This window comes from Lissotriton helveticus, chromosome 2_1, assembly GCF_964261635.1.
Source record: "Lissotriton helveticus chromosome 2_1, aLisHel1.1, whole genome shotgun sequence".
Taxonomy (NCBI): domain Eukaryota; kingdom Metazoa; phylum Chordata; class Amphibia; order Caudata; family Salamandridae; genus Lissotriton; species Lissotriton helveticus.
Genome location: NC_136059.1, coordinates 1229175294 through 1229193931, shown reverse-complemented (window position 1 = coordinate 1229193931; position 18638 = coordinate 1229175294).

The window sequence follows — 18638 nt, the reverse complement described above, 5'->3', positions numbered from 1 at the left end:
ATTTCTCAGATGAGTTGTAATGAATATTTGGGAAAGAAGGACTTTCACTCAGGACTATGGGTGGAAACTGAAAGCCTAGGCTTCACCAGAGCCCACCTCAGATTTATACAGTAAGCAACAATTGTTATGTTATGGAACATTGCTTGTCAGTGCAGACCTAGGTCTGGAGAAAGTGCAATTTTATGATTTTAACTTCTTGCTGCCCTTCTGAATCAGAAAATGAATGATGGATCTGGTACATTCAGAGCCACATACATGAAGAAAAATTATCCTTCGGAAAGTCTCTCTTTATCACACCCAAGTTGGTCATTAATCATCACTAGTCTCTCCTCAGAATGAGTAAAAGAGCCCTCCAGGCATTATGACACCTATAGATCATTCTCAGATATGGCCATCTCACCATCAGATGCCGTGGCGGCTGGTGACATTTGCCCGAACCACCATTCAAATTTGAGAAAGAGGTGGTTTGCAAACACATCTCTGGGAGTAGCCAGACAAGTCTCTTTGCACTTGCACAGATACATCACTCTCCCTGCATTCAAATAGGCACACTACTCACCCTGCACTCATAGACCCATTACTCACCCTTCCCTGACACATCACTAAGCCTGCACTCACCCATCCACATGATTCACCCTGGACTCACACAGACACACTGCTCAACCTGCACTCACACAGACATCACTTACCCTTTGCTGCACTGCACTCAAAGATGCACATCTTCTTTTTCGCTCTCCCTACACTCACAAAAGTAGACTGCTCACCCTGCACTCAGAAGGGCACACCACTCATCCAGTGTATTCAAACCACTCAACTCAATCCTCACTCATGAGGGCATACAGCTCATCCAGTGTATTCATACAGCCACACAACATAGCCGTCTAATTCATAATACACATTTAAGAAAAAAATAACTGTATTATTATATAGGACTGGGGGTGATCGAAAACAATTAACTGCAGTTACTTTTTCCACTCGAGATTTTTGTATGAATTGTACCTCTTATCTTTTTCCAACGCAGACCCTTACTATGGAGAACAATCCCAGCACCGAACAGACACCTGGCCGTTGCGGGCACCGGGCAATCCCCCGGTGCGCAGCAAGGGTGGGGGCTGGTTTTGGGCCGCAAAATCGGCCCTGTAACAAAATCGGCCAAAAACCGGCCCCGACAAAGAGCTCGGCGGCACCCCCAACCCCCCCCCCCGGAATCCCCCCCCCCCCCCCCCACCCCCCGGGCGGGAGCGGTCGAGCACTTTGCCGGGCCGGATTTTGTTTCCAGTCCGGCCCTGAACGCTATAGAATAATTTAGCAGCTGGAGTTTTCGTATCAAGCAGTGCGTTTCCGGAACAATCTTAAGCACAGGTTTAAAAAACAAACAGGACAATACATTGCATTGGAATTGCAAACATCTACTTTGATCTCAACTTATATCTTTCTTTTTCAGCTTCTCTCTGAATCATTTTCTCTTTTCATGTTCTCCGATATATTTCTCAAAACCTCACCTCTCTCCTTTTTATGTCTCGCTCAGAGACAGATTTAGCTGTCTTACCAGCATCATGTAATCATAGCAATTCATAAATACACAAACTTTGTCAAAGCCAACAGACCTGACCATGACAAAAATAAAGAAGAAAAAAAAGAAAGGAAAACACACACCTGCCTAGATGTAGTGGCCGTATGCTTGCAAGAACATGTAAAGATATGTTAACCATTGCAGCACCTGGGAAATTAAATCGCTCTGGAACGCTCCCCTCAGAAGCAAGGTGCCAGCAGGTTGCACACATATTTTCACTTTTAGGCGCTCACTTTTAACTGCGGTGAGTTTAGTTTAAATGCTACTTCAGGGAAGAGGTAGGAAAGGAATACATTTTCAACAAGCAACTGCAGCCTGTGCCAGGCTGTCAGCCCTCGCCACTGTCGAAGACGGGAGCGGTAGAATAAAGACAGAGGAACACAATTTGTCCAGAATCACACACGTTTGATGGTGTTGGAAAACACATTTTAAAACTCTGGACTGCGGATTGCACACTGCCCCGTAGCCTTGGTCACAAGTATGAGAGTGCGTTCCATGTGCATTAATGCAAGTCAGCAGCGTGCTTTGTATATTAAATGGACGGGGAAGGCCGCAAAGTATATGAGGTTTTTTTGGGAGGGGGAGGGGTCCCACTCCGGAAAAAACACATAGATGAGTTTGCAAACAATTTCTGAATTCTAAAACATAGAAGGGTGAAGGGTCGCCTAAGGAAAAAGTGTGTCACCAGTGGCACAGCTTGAAATCCGAGGACAAAGCATTTCCAGTGCGAAGAAAAACAGATTACCATTTTCTCACGGAAACTGTGCCTAGCTTTTACCACTTGATGCTTGATGTTATTACACAAATGCTTACCTAAAGATAGACGCACACTACTGAATGCACCTTCTGCAGAGAAGCTGCCCAGTACTACAGGTGTGGGGTGGGCCGAACCTTGAGGTGGAGCCACAGACAGGGCACAGCTGTTGGGGTCAATCAGAGAGCATACGAGCGAAATTTATAGCTTATGTAAAGCAAACCCGGGTCATTTACATGTGCTTTTCACTTCCACCCGCTTAGCTGGTCGCAGATCCCTCAGTGAGCTGAAACAACTGTTGCTTTATTTCATGTCATTTCAAGATGGGCCAATGAGGTCAGTGCTAGCCTCCACTGATACCTCTTGTGGAAGTGAGCATCTGCTGCAGAACATAGCGAATTAGAACTAGCGCTGGAAAACCTTTTTAGGACATCCATGCGCTTTATAAATCACTAGCAGCCCGTCCCGACGTTGCCCGGGTATGAATTGCTGCCGGCCAGTAGTATATTGTTTTGTAGTATTTCGTTTTGATAGCATTTCTTATCTGTGACAGGCCTGTGAAACGCTCCGATTCACAGTGCACTGCTGATGCACTTAAGAGTGCGCGTTCAGTAGTGTGTGAACTCGAGTTTCCCTACTTTATTTTTCCTTGCAATATTATATAGCGCGAACTCGACAACATGGCATGAGCATAATTTACATTACAGAAGAACACATTCATTTGTGGTAGGCACGGGGAGACAAAGCGATTTGCCTGGAATCACAGGATGTTGAGCTGATGCCGAGATTCAAACGTAGCTCTAAAGTTCGCAATTCTAGAACTTGTGGCGGGAGGTGTGTCTAAAAGTGTATGTCAGTGCTGGCCATCAATGTGAGAGACCTGTGCATTTTTCAAATCAAATCGGTGGTGAAAAAATATGAGTATGTTGCTGGAAATGTGGGCCGCCGTGCCACCAATGTACTTACTGGGGGAGGGTAAACACCCAATATTCCGCAACTTTCTTTCCGCATACCATCACTCCGCATACTTTCATTACGAAAGTACCATGACTCCGCAATGCCATTATAACGCATGGCATTACATTTTATATGTTTTTACCACACATACATTTACAACAAAATTCGTTGTAATAGCATGAATGGTAAAAGCATGTTTTTTTAAATGTTTGGATAAGATAAGTATGGGTATAGGGGTATATGTTTTGGGGTACTGAGGTATATGTTTTGGGGTGTTTGGGTATTTTAAGGGTTCAGATATAGTTTTGGGTTATGGGGTACAGGGGTAGTTTTAGGGTTTAGGGGTAGGTATGGGTTTTGGGGTACAGGGGTATTTTTAGGGTTCCGGGCTAGGTTTGGGTTTTGGGGTATAGGGGTATTTTTAGGGTTCAGGGGTAGGTTTGGGTTTTGGGGTACAGGGGTATTTTAGGGTTCAGGGGTAGGGTTGGGTTTTGGGGTTTAGGGTTGTTTTTATGGTTCAGGGCTAGGTTTGGTTTTTGGGGTAAAGGGGTATTTTAAGGGTTCAGGGCTAGGTTTGGGTTTTGGGGTACAGGGTATATTTATAGGGTTAAGATGGGTTAGTGTTTAAGGGTGTTGGGGTATTTTAAGGAGTAAGGGTGGGTTATGATTATGGGGTGCAGGGGTATTTAAAGGGAGCAGGGTGGACACACCCGGAGCTGGAATGTACAGAACCTGCGAAGAAAAAACAATGAAATATTGGGCACAACGCTCGCTTTTTTCCGTAATCCCGCGCGCCGCACACGCCCACGCCCCCAGGACACGCCCACAGCACACGATATGAGACATGGCAAGAAGGGCGGAACGTATCACACGCCCCCAGCATTTGTCACGCCCCCCAGCACACGCCCACAGCACAACATAGACACGCCCACAAGGGTCTACTTTGCTGGCACGGTTCTTTTATCTTTTAAATGTATATGGTGGGCGTCTGCATAGCCTATGTCCTTCTGCTGCAACTGCCCTTTTCAACACTGTATTGGGTGTTGTGATTGGTGCTGTGGTTCCTGAGATTACCCGCCTCAAAGGTTTGGGCTCTCTTTTTATTATATTAGTATGGATGTATAATAGAGAAGTGCCCTGGTAGCACAGTGAGCTGAATGACACTTGCAGCTGTCTACAGGGCACAAGTTAAGAAACTGGCAAGGAAGCGCTATAATTATTATTACAAATTCGCAGAAACGAGCATTGCAAGAATGCAGAGAAGAGGTGGCAAATAAATGATGTTTTTCACTTCCATCACTTTGAAATAATAAGCTGTACACCCGTGGCTGGGCGGGTCAACCAGCTCTTTACTGGCAGTAAAGTGAACAGCCACGTGCAGGATGTGAAGCAAGTGAGCACGAGGCCTGGCAGGCAGAGCTGGGTCTTCCTCAGTCGCCGAAACTGAAAATGAGCCACAGGAATTGTTAAGAGAGCAATGATGTAAAGCCTGAACAGAGAACCCCAAACTGCAAAAGTGTGGAATGAACCAGCATATGCAGAGCTCAGATGCACGGAGTTCAGTGACCCCAATGACGACTTTTCCATTGGTGGCGCCCTGGGCGACAGTCTGGGTTGGCACCCCTCCCTTCTCCCGCAATAACCTCCTCCACGGATTCTGTAGCACTCTTCAGTGGTACCCTCATCTCTCCTTAGCCCCTCTCTCACATGTATTCGTTTCATAGCGCTACTCATTGTAACTTACAGTGTCCGAGCGCTTAAAATGTCGCACATATACAGAGGCAATGAAATCAATGCAAGTGTGTAAATCATTGTTTAGGAAGTGTTACTTAGGCCAATAAGGACTCGAGGGTGTACAGTACGAGTCACATGTCGTCCATATGGATGTTAAGAGTGTCTGGTCTCTGAAATGAAGGGCGGGTTTACTCCGCTTTTACGATGCGCAGGGACCACAGCTGCCCTCACCCACAATGACCTCTCCATGGATTCTCTAGCACCCTTCAGTGGTGCCCTCATCTCGCCTTAGCCCCTCTCTCACATGTATTCATTTCATAGCCTATCATAAACGTATTGACATATGGTGCCCATGTGCGACGCTTCATAATGCATTATTAATGTATTTAACCTCATCTCAGTATGCTGCAAAGGCATTGTATAACCATCACTAAACGATGTGAATCACTCGGACAGCAGGCTTCAGCTGTAACGCGGCAGGCCTATAAGTTGAGAACTACCCGCCTGGGCCTTACCTGGTGTGAACTGTCTGACTTCACAAGTCTAGTCCAGTCCTTCCTCCTACTACTGCCCTACTCCGGACAGCAACCTGGCAGCATGCAACATGAACTAGCTGCTGCTGCTGGTAATGGCACAAGTCGCATGACAATGCTTCAGGACACACTGCCTCCTCGGCTCTCCGCTCTATTGTAGTCCGTCCGTCTGGAGTGGAGTGTAAAATGGCTGCCACTCCAGCTGCCGACTCACTCAAGTGGGAAGCAGTCAGATCGACGTCATCGAGCCTGCGCAGATGGTCAGGGCTGGGGTGACACCATGACAAGCTCTCCTCCACTCTCTGATTGACGTGGAGAGTTAGTGATCCTGGGCTTGTATTTATAATGCCCAGGGCTTACTTAACCTCCACGCCATCAGGGGGTGGAGACTGGGCCTTCCAGCTAGGTCTTTGCCGAGCTGATGACAGCACAGCCTTCAGGCTGTGAGGTTGTTGGCCCGGCAAACACATAGCAGGCTTCTTTGGGCCGGGAGAAAATCAGTCATGTGACGTGACAGCGGAGCTGCAGCTGTATTGCTGAGACTGCAGACTCCGAGTGAGACAGTGGAGTGCCCGTGTTCTACTTTGGGATTTTTTATAAAATAAAATGGGATCTAATCTCTAAATCTCTTCTCTTGAGAAATATACCTGGGGCGGAGCCCCGACGCCCACAAAGAGAAACCGCCACTGATCAGATGCCATATCTGTCTATCAGGCACAACCAGATGATACTTCAACATACCATGGCACTTAGGCTCATGAAACAATAGCATGTCTGCCAGGACACCATGAAGGCCTTCAAAAATGCCTCAACCCTTAGCCACACCTAGTCAGCTCTTAAATACTTCTGGAACACCCTCCAAACACTCAAGAGCAGCTCTTAGAGAACATAAGTATGACCTCTTAAACTTTATGACACCACTCAGAGTCACTCCAGCAGACCATTAAAACGCCTCAGATGGACATTAAAGACCCACTGCATGCACTTAGATATGTCCCATGTTCCCATATCAAGCCCCAGTCTGCCTGCCATCAGTATTCAACCATGGACAATACTGAGTGACCCTTGGTGTATCCACAGAAGCTTTTAGCCTGCCCTCAGATACATCAACAAGCCCTCAGCGACCATCAACATATCTTCTGTCACCTCCAGCTGGCTATTAACCTCACCGACCCTAGCTCTTATAAATCTTTGCTTGGTTCATTGAAACCTCCAACAGGCTCTCAACACCATTAACATGGCTCATGTAGCCTTGTCTGACCTTCAATTACTTTCTATTGAATATCAGCAATCTGCATCTCACCTTCAGATAGTCACAGCAGGTCTATAGCCACTCCAGTTCCCTATATTACCTAGTCACACTGAACCTACATCAGATCTTTCCCAAACCCACACACCTTGCTGGAAATGTCCTAGATGTTATTTTTGCCAATCCAGAACTAGGTACTTCCCAAAGGATTACTCCGGTCACATGGTCAGACCACCATCTGGAAGCTTTCCAAAACAAGACACCACAACTCCCCAAACCTGAAGTCACCTTATCAGCAAGCACATACAGACCTTGGACCAAACTTACATTTATGGAGCTAGAATCACAACTAACATTCAACACAGATCTGGACACAATACATTCCGTCCAAAAACTCTATGAGTAGCTTCTGGAAACATTTAATATCCTCATTCTGCTTAAAAACACCAACACATACCAAAAGAAAACAAGTACCTTTGATGAATGCAGAGCTTAAAAAAAGAACAAATTGCAAAGCTGCAACTGACCTGGCTCAAAACAAACAATCATCAAGACAAACCTTGCCTACACAAACATAACAGAATACATAAGTCATCTATATCCCCCAAAAAAGCGCTACTATTTAAACAGAATTCGAAATGCAAAATGTGCAAAAAAATAATTTGATCAAATTCTCACCAAATTCTTTAAACCTAAATGCACAGAAGGAAATCATCCTATTTTCCAAGAATTTACTGACAAACTGGCACATCATTACCTAAACAAAGCAGACATGTTGAATTACTATTTACATCACAAGAAAACCACCAGCACCTAATAATCCTCCCCAATGGTAGGAAAACCCTGCCTCAGCATTCCTTCAAACAACTATCAGAAACTGATTCATGGATCTTGTTAAAACAAGGAGGCCCGCCTGCTGTCCCTCTCACCCTTGTCCACCACAAATCTTCAAGAACATCGTTTTAACAACCTCTGCTACCACACCAGTCAGAACAAAATAGATCCCTCTCCATCATAATTGGCGTGGTGTGGACGCCAATTATCCTGGTGAGAGATTCAATCTGCATACACAGATGCTTGTTTTCCTTGATTTACTTGATGCAAAATATGTGTCAAATACTACGCTACATGATCAATTATGCTGCTCAGATTGTAAAAGCCATGAGAAAGCCCTGGTCCAACTGACCGCTAAAGGGCGAAAGACGTGTCGGCTGCTGAATGTCTAAAAAACTATCCCTGTAACATTCTGGAGAATGATGATAGTTTATGAATCAGGATTCAAAGATGAAGAATAAAAGCAGAAAATAAATATCAATTGAACTTTGACTTTTTTTGGCCAAAAGAATATTAACACTCACTAAGGAGGAGTACGCACTCATCTGTTTCCCTAATATCTCTCTTGTAATAGCTAAACTTGATTAGAAAAATGTTCTCTACCTTGGATCACCTCTATGAACTATGAACATACTACAATGAATTCAAAACTCTGCTGTCAGACTACTCCTACATATAAAGCCACAAGCCCACATCTCCACTGCCTTATGCGCCCTACATTGGTTACCAGTTGTCAGATGATCACTTGTCAAGCTGCTTTGTGTCACCCACGAAGCAATTCATGGAACAAGACCACTTTTCATCATGATGAAAAATCATATGCATGCAGCAATGAATTCTCAAGTCCAGATTGGCACTTCACCTCAAAATCCCAGCATACAAGAAAAAAAAACATGTTTTGAACATCTTTCTCCAATCAAGCAGCCAATTTATGGAATTCATTAACCCCAAACATAAGATCCAAAGATAACATCTTATCTAAAGAAGATGACCCGAGAGTTTGCTCTTCCCTACATGACTACCATATTCAAAATACAAATGTACAGTAATAGTAAGCACAAGACACCAATGGTGTATATATGTCTGTTTCTATACATGTATACACATATTATTACATGTATGTACACGGATATGTGCATTTCTTTGTACAAATGCCCATATTACTTATGGATAAAAATATATATGCTTTCTGATATTTATGCTTAACAAATGTATATCTTGCTTACGGTGAAAATATATACATTCCTTCTTTTTATGTTAAAATGTACATAGGTCATTACATAAATAACATTTATGTATTTGATTACATTCTTATAAGACTCTATTATGATCACTCATATCCCTAAATAGAAACAAGATTATACAGAAAGTATGTGTAAATGTCAACAATTCAATAGACTTAATACTTTAACAAATCATAAATCAAATATAATAGAAATAAAAAAAATAATACTAATTAATTGATGGGTGTAAAAAAATAAAAATAATATGGGTATGTATCTCTCTCTATATTTTTTATATATGGACTAAAGGAATTAAAAATAAATTAATTAACATATTTAAAAAACATATATTGTATACATACACAAATGTATAACTTTATCATGATATACATGTTTAAGTAGATCAATAAAATATAAGGTGATGAGAGTATACTTGTGGGTTTACATTCTAATTAATTAATGGGTGGAAAAAAACTAAAATAATATGGTTATGTATCTCTCTCTGTATATTTTTAATACGGACTAAAGGAATTAAAAATAAATTAATTAACATATATTTTTTTTAAATATATATATATGCATACACACATGTATAACTTCATCATTATATACATGTATACGTAGATCAATAACATATAAGGTGATGAGTGTATACGTGTGTGTTTTTTTCCAGTGATAAAACATATGTCACAAGGTGTAACTGTGATTATAGAAATTGTATCTATAGGTTCTTCACTACTGAAATATTGGGGGACAAATATACATAAAAAAATAAATACAATAAAAAATACTTTATTTACAGCAAACATGGAAAGCCTTTTAAAAAAAATATATTTATCCAGGCAGGTACATATGGAACTTTGTCTAGCACAATTTTATATCTTCTGATTATATTCCGTATTTACATTGTGTTGAAATCTCTTTGTATGTTTAATTCTTATGTGTGGTTATGTATTTACACATCTATATATTTGCCTCCCACTGCAGAGTAAATGATAAGTTAACTAATCTCCCCAAACCTCACAAACCACTCTAGGACTCATCCTATTTCTCTTCCAAAATATCCCCTATCTCCACTCTCTAACTCGTCCCAAACCTCTTTAACTTCTATGAACTCTCAAATAACCCTTTCCAAGCTCTTCCCTCCTCTATCAGTCCTTTATCCTATTATTCCCACTAATGGGCTTCTTGACTCCTCCTCAACCTCTTTTACCACTATGAACTACCAAATAATCCTTTCTAAACTCTCACTCCCTCTTTCCATCTTATATTCTTTTCATCCAACTTACAGACGCACATGTTTACCACACCCACCACTCCCAATAACAATTTATATTTCCCTCTACTTATCCACCACTAATCCACCTTTGGGTTCTGGAGTAGCTTGCTACTTGCCGAATAGCTCTGGGGTAGAAAGCAGTATATAAATATAATCACAATATTTCACCATAAGGAGATCTTGACCACTGTGGTGGAGTTCGCTGCCTGGTAAGGTACAGGGAAACGTTGAAATGTTTAATAAACTTGGAAAAACTTTCTAAAAATATTTTTATGTTAACTATTAATATAAATTAATTTTACATATTTATTTTGAATGCAGAGCTTAAGGAAAAATACTACAGCACTAATAACTATGGCCCTCATTATGATGCCGGTCAGACAAGCATCCGACCGACACCGTACCAGATCAGGACTGGCCAACAGGTAGTCAGTGGTCCCACCCACAGAATTACGATCCAACCGCCTTCGAGGCAGTTGGAAACATGCCTTTTGCCATTGAGGCCTGTGCTGCATCCCGGAAAAGGGCTGTAGCACAAGCCTCAATGACAAAAGGCATATTTACAAACATCCCGGCACCATGTTTCAGGCACAATGTGGTGCCTGACATAGGGTTCATGTATGTTTGGGAGTGCACAACGTGTGCCCCCTGGAGCCCATAATGAAGGCCCAGGGGGGATGGGGGCCTGCTTAGTGCCCCCAAAGTCTATTACCGTCTGCCTTTTCATGCCAGTCGGACTACCATGAAAAGTCAGAGGGAAATGGACATCGTAATCCTGAAAGCGGTGCCTGCGCAGGCACCACCACAATTCAGGGATTCCTAGTCCAAACGACGCCCTGACTGGATCTCCGATCCTATCTTAGGCGGCAGTCATTCCCCCACTATAGCGCTCCGACCGCCGCCATAATAATCTGGCGGTCAGACCTTGGCCCTGGATGTCGGTCGAATTGCCACCGACGGCCTGTCGGTGGTGGTCCGTCCAACATTGAAATAGGACCCTAAATTCGGAAATACTTTTTGAATAATTGTAAACATATTAAATTATATAAAAATTATTTTTCATAGGTTCAAATTAAAAAATAAATTATCAACTAAAATAAAAATAATTCAAAAGTGATTTCTAGTAATAATTGAAAGTACTTTAAATATATTTAGGAAAAAGTATATTTACATTAAATAAAAATGTAAAAAACTGTTATTAAAATATATTAGAATATAATAAAAAAAATATGCACTACTGTTAAATATTTTAAGCATTACATTATAAATATTTATATTTTTAACAATTTTAAATAATTACATTTAACTTAACATTCTTTTCTATGGGGTTTACATTTAAGTCCCAGGCTTCATTACTTTCTGTGTGACAGTGTTGCAGTACTAAGGGTTAGCCATGTGTTGTTCTGGACTTACCAGTTGTTTGTAGTAGTAGCCTTGGCTTCACACCTTTTTTCAGTGGGGGTGAGGAGTAAGTCTACAATTAATTTTGCACTTGGATTCTCTGAATAGCCAAAAGTAGAAAAGTTACTGAAACATGTGAAAATGAAATTATATATGTAAATTACTCACAACTTATCTTTGTGAACAACTCCCACAGTTGAGAACATAAAGATAGTGTATTGTAACACACCTAGTAGAGTGGCTAAGCTTTGACCCCTTTTCTGTTATGAGTACAAGGCATGGATCAGCCTTTTAGAGTCGACAAATATGAACCAATTAATTTTTTCCAATTTAGTCTTACTTTTTGTAAAATCCCTGATTGGTGCATTTTCACCAATGTAGACTAATTCGACATTACTATACCTTTTGTGTTGCTTGAACCAATTGGTAAATGTTTTTTAATTTGTTGGATTGCTTTGTATTGTGCAGAAGGCATCACATAATTGCTTAAAAAAGGGTGCATCCTGTTACAGGTAGAAGAAGATTTGTTTTTCATTTCAAAACCTTTATTCAACTATCAAACAAAAACAGCCATAAAAGTACAAAGAAACACCACATCTAAAACAGCAAAAAGCATTTGATACAGCATACAATTAGAATTGCAGGTATAAAATTCATTGCATTTGTTGCACTAAAGCATGATACCTTCCCTTGTGTTAATTGGCTTCAAAATAAATAGGGCAACATTATAGCATATAAAAGGATCATCTGAAGTTGCCAAACATTTCATTGCTACTTTGTGTGACATAATGTTCTGTGCAACAAACAGTGGTTTGAGATAAAAAAAAAACACCTACAATTCTGGTAAAATTTACAAAACAATAGAAAGTGCAGTGTGCTTTGTTCACTTCTATTGTCATAGGGGAAAGGAGCCGTATCGGGTGGGTGGGCCTTCGTAGGTAGGATGGCAACTAGATGGTGCACAATATCACATCTCATTCGTATCAGCACGAAACGATGCTGCACATTGGTCACATATGATAAATAATTATTTCCTCCCTCCTCCAGATTTAAAGATTTATACAAGGCTACCGGACTGTGAAGAACAGGGCCCCGGACCCTGACGGTATCCCTGCAGATTTGTTTTTAGCCATTATTCCTCTGTGGCTTCAGCTGCTAGCAAACATCTTTAAATGCTATGTGGCCCAAGCACCCCCTGTATCATGAAGAGTGGTGACATAAATTCCCATTTTTTAAAAAGGAAATATGTCGGACCCTAAATGTTAATGGCCCATATTTATTTATTTATTTATTTAAAACATTTATATAGCGCAGCTATCACCTTACAGGTATCCTGGCGCTGAGATAACTCCTAAAATAGATGCACTGGGAGACAACAGTAGAATAGTCAGCAGTTAACATATAGGAAACAGCCAAGTTTTGACCCGTTTCCTAAAAGGGAGAAGTTCACTTGTTTGACGGACATCCAAAGGCAAGCTATTCCAAAGTTTAGCTGCTGCAACCTTGAAAGATCTTCCTCCTGTCCTGACCTTTTTAAATCTCGGTACTTTAACAAGACAGGCCGTTGTAGATCGGAGGGCTCTGGTTGGAATGTACCAGTCAAACATAGATTGCAGGGGGCCGGGCCCGACTCCATGCAAAGCTTTAAAAACAAGACAGAGAGATTTAAAAGCAACTCGCTGTTTCATAGGGAGCCAGTGAAGCTCGGCCATTGCCGCAGTGGCCGAAGATCTCCTAGGCCAGCCCAGGGCCAGTTTGGCAGCGGCTGTTTGAACTCTTTGGAGTCTGTCTAGCAGCACGGACGGGGCCTCGAGCAACAGCGCATTGCAATAGTCAAGGCGACTAAGAATAGTGCACCTGACTATTAAGGCCCGGGCCCGTGAGGGAAGGAGTGGCAAGATCTTACGAAGAGAGCGAATGAGGGCCGAGCAGGTGGGCACTGTTTTCGCAACCTGGGCTTCCATGCTGAGTTTGTTGTCCATCATAACACCCAGATTGCGAACAGTAGTGACCGGCTGTGGCTTTTCCAGGGTTTCAGAGGGCCAAAATTCCACCGGGAACGGGCGGGGAATCCGACTTCCGGCACAGAACAGAACCTCAGTTTTGGAGGCGTTGAACTGTAGGGAATTATTGTGTAGCCAGCCAGCCGTGTCTCGCAGACAGTCATGAAACGATTCCAAAGGAATCGATTCCTCACCCTCCCAAGAGAGGATGAGCTGAGTGTCGTCGGCGTAGTTAATTGCTTTTAGCCTGTGGGATTTTATTAACGTAATCAGTGGTTTTAGGTAGACGTTAAATAAAATCGGGCTGATGGACGAGCCTTGAGGCACCCCATGGATCACCAGGGAGAAGGCCGATTGAAACGGGGGGAGGGACACAGCCTGCTTCCTATCCCGCAGGAAGGAGTGAAACCAATGCAGGGCAGTGCCGCCCACCCCGGCCTCTCTTAGTCTCTCCAATAGAATCACGTGATTGACCGTATCGAATGCGGCAGACAGGTCCAACAGGATCAAGGCTACTGCCTAGCCCCTGTCTGCGCTCATACGAAGGTCCTCCATGGCAGTAAGTAGAGCTGTTTCGGTGCCATGGGCTGGACGAAATCCGAATTGTATTTCGTCCAGGAAATGATTCTGCTCCAGATGTTTGGAGAGACACAAGCTCACCCAGCGCTCGGCAATTTTTGCCGGAATGGTAGCAGGGAGATGGGACTATAATTCTGTAGACACTCAGGATTCAGAGAGGGTTTCTTCAACAGTGGCCTAATGAGAGCCTGCTTCCAGGGGGCAGGAACTAAGCCACTGCGCAGGGATTGATTACAGATCCTGCAGAGAGTGGGAAAGAGTTCCTCTCCGAATGCCTTCCAGTTTTTAGGGGGAATGGGGTCGAGAGGAGAGCCCGAGGAAATCCCTTGAGCCAGTCTGTCGAATTCCGCCTCAGTAATGGTAGGAAACTCCCACAAGCAGTCCATAGGCTGGCACCCTGGGCTCGCCACTCCATAATCAATGATGACGACCTCAGGGCCGGTGGGGCCGACCAATGTGGGGGAGATGCTCAGGTTTCGAATGATAGTCTCAATTTTTTCTTTGAAAAACAGCGCAAGATTGTCGCAAAGGGGTTGAGTGGGAGGGATTGACTTTTTAGCGCAGTCAGGGTGAGTAAGGCTGTTCAGAATCTGGAAAATACTTTTGGAACTGTTGGCGGCTGTACAAATTGTGGAACAAAAGTAAGCAGATTTGGATTTCATGATCGCAGTTTTGTATTCCAAAAGTTTCGTTTTCCAGAGTTGCTTGTTAGCATCATGGTAACCCTGTCTCCATTTTCTTTCAGCCTGCTTACAGGCCAGTTTAAGGACCTTTAAATAATCATCAAACCAAGGAGCTGATACTCTACCCTTTTGCTTGCATTTGTTTAGTGGAACTAGGGAGTCAATAGTTGTCGATATCCTAAGACAAAAGGCCTCATAGTTATCCTGAGCTGGACAATTTGGAGAGAAACTATCCTCCAGTTGGAACACGGCACCAGTAGTTCTCCGCCTTTCCAGAGATTTCCAGTCTCTGTACATGAATTCAGAGGAGGTACTGCGTGCCGGCATTTTAGCCCCCTTACAGTTGATGTAGAATTTAAGGAGAGAATGGTCAGTCCAGCCCATGGGCAGGATATCATTCAAGTGTACTAGCTGAGGGGTGGAGAAAATAAGATCAAGTCATATCTCTAATTGACTGCTCCTGTAAGATTATAGGCCGAGTAATATTATAGAGGTTGGAGGATTGGGGAACAGAAAGTGGGAGCTTTTCTGACATTTAATATGGCTTCAGGAAAGGCCTGGACAGGGTGGGACAGTGCCTCAATCTGCACCTGGTCATAGGCAAATACACCTTAGCCAAGCCTCTCTCTATCTTGGATTCATGGGCTTGACGTCTGCCTTTGACTGGGTGCAGAGAGGAAGTCTCTGAGAGAAAATGTTGACCATGGGCTTTGACCCGCCCATCATGCATTTTCTAGCAGCTATGCACCAGGAAGTGATGGGGAGAGTTTGACATGGAGCAGGTGGTGAACACACCGCCCCAATAAGGATGAATCGCTGGGTCCGTCAGGGCTACGTCCTCGCTCCCTTTTTTATTTTGTTTATACATAAATGACCTAGAAAGCAAAATTAAAAAAGGGAATGTGGATGCCCCTCTGGTACGTCGTAGGTCCCTGCCAGCACTGTTATACGCAGACGACTGCGTATTGATGTCCAGAACTGGGAAGGGCTACAGAGGCTTTTAACTAGTTTTAACAACTTCATGAATGATCTTGGTTTAAAAAACAATGCAGCGAAATCTCACATTATGGTGGTGGGTAAACCTCTCAAAATTTTAAAGACATGTTACATAATGAATGAAAAACTGTCTTATGTGCCGACCTTTTCCTATTTAGGGATTCTCTTCGATCAAAAAAGTTCCTGGTGTCACTTAGTTGAGGCAAAGACTAGGGGTTTCAATCAAAATGTGGAGGCTATCTTCAGATTTAAAAATAGTTAGGCTCTCGGCCCATCAAAGCTATCATTGATATCTATAAAGCCTGCACGTGTGCTGTTACTCTGTATGGTGCTGGAGTTTGGTGCACCTGTAACATCAAGGGCCTACAGAGAGCAGAGAATATGTTCGTGAAATGACTGATGACAGTCCCAAAACGCACCACTGCCACCATCTGTCACAGTGAACTTGGTGTGACCCCGTTGTCTTTTCGCATACAACTAGCTCCACTATTGCTATGGCACAACATTTAGGCAAAAGATGAAGCAGTCCTACATCCTGCTGTCATTTTAGATTGTTTAAAATTGAATTGTGTTAAAATAAATCCCTTGGATTACCTATATTAATGATCAGCTTGAGAAATTGGGATTGTTAGATTGCCTTGAAAGCCCAATAAACATAGCCAAAATATCGAGAGCCAGGCTGAAAAGCGAATCCTTAACTCATTCCTATCTGGCCAGAGTTAACCTGGAGAGGGGGTAAAAAAGGGCCGTTGATCATTCTTTGTTAGTTTGCTCCCTAGGTATTGAGCCCTACCTCACTTTTTATTTCAGCCATGCTAAAATGTTTTATTTGATAAGGTTCAGGATGGGCATTTCCCACTTGCTGGTCTCATACCCACATGACGTGCATTGCGATGCCAATTTGGATCTGTGTCGATGTGATTCAAAGTCAGTTCAGAGCTCTTTGCATTTTATGTTTTTTTGTTATCTTTATACTAAATCAAGATGTGCCTTTTTAAAAACACTTTTACGATTTTTAAATATTAGAAAGTGTCGGGCTTCGCTACATCATTTATTGCTTTTAAATGATTAACTTATCTGCTTAATCGTTTATAAGTATATTTCCACTGCTCTATGGCATCAGAATATTGTTAGAAAATGATCACTTTGTATGCTGATTATATCATTACGCCTAGGACTTAAGACTCCCTTATGTGGAATTAAATCATGATACTGATTAATTTTGGAAATTGAAGTTGACTCTTACAAGTACTTCGTATGTAGATGTCATCTCTGCGTTTGGTATTACCCTGATTGAAATGCTGTTACGTTTAGGCATTATAGTTCCTTGTTTGTGATCAAATTGCTCCAAAATATTGACATCTGGGTATCTGTAACTGTCATTGCCATGGAATTAATATTTATTGCCTATATTTTATTATTATGAAATGTTTTTATGATGTATTCTTTTATGGCTGGCACACAGCCGAATAAAGATTTTGACAGACTGACAAGGATACCGTTGTTTTATTCCGCTCGTCCTTCAATCGACAATTCAGTCTGTGCTGGAAAAAAATTCTTTGATAGTTTTCTTGGTAAGAGACAATACTTTTGTGGGGGTCTGATCTAATAGATATATTAAACAACTTTACAAAGGAGGAATTATCATATAGTGGCCAGGGAATACTTAATACATCATTCAGAATTAAACAATCTAAAATAATTGATTTAGTAAAAGCAGTTTCTTCCTTGTCCCATAATGAGGCCCACATTAACAATGGTCTAACCAATAAAAGATCCTTTAAAAACTTTTGTCCTACCTCATGATGTACAATATTGTTTGATGCAGACGAAGGTAGGTACATGTGGACTGGATTTGCGGGACCATGGTCTACCGTTTGCTCTTTCCTTGTGAATTTGAAGTGCCATGCTGTTTGCATAACCCCAGAGGCCCGACCCATAAAGGGCTGTGCTCACTCCTTTTGCCTTATAAATGGCTATCATTTCATTGATGGGTCAATTCCCTAGATTTGAGGAAAATTTAAAAATCCCTGGGAAGCCCTACTCATTTTCGCCCTAGTGTTTAAACCATGAGCTATTGCCCTTAAATAAGAAACCCAAATAACAAAAGGAGTTTACTGGAGTGATTGGAGTGTTATCAAAAATGAATGTTTTGCAGGCTTTATGTTTGGTCCCACAGACCATGGTAAATATTTTAGATTGGTAATTACCATTTTCTTTTGCATCATAAAGTATGCAAAGGCATTCATCAGTCTATGGAGGCCCACTGGTGTCCGAGCTAAAAATACTGCATATAAGCATATAACAATACAGGGATTGGGCGGCCAGCCACCCGAGGGGCATCAGCCTGGATCATCTGTAAGTGGTTATCAACCCCATTAATAAAAAGGGAAAATAGTATTGGTGCTAGAACGCACCCCTGCCATATAATTTGCCCTACTTTGAATTTAGTTGAGCATTCTCCCCCATGGCCAAAACGGACTTGGCTAGTTAGATTCTTATACAAACTGGAGAGAAACCCAACAATGGACCTAGGTGCTCCCATAGAAATCAGAGTTGGCCAGATGCTTAAGTCAGCATAGCATAAATAGAGTGTGCCTGACTTAACCCTAGTGTATTTGCCAGTAAGTAACTCTAGATTGATACATTGCTCAATAGTCTTGAGCCGTTTTCTGAACCCATACTGCACAGGGGATAAAATAAAGTGCTCTTGCGCCCATTCCTCTAGTCTTAGTAACACGACCCTACTTGTTACTTTCACTGAGGTGTCTGAAAGAGAAATAGGGCAGTAATGTTTGGGATCTGATTTATCCCCTTTTTAAAATATGGGGACAATGATG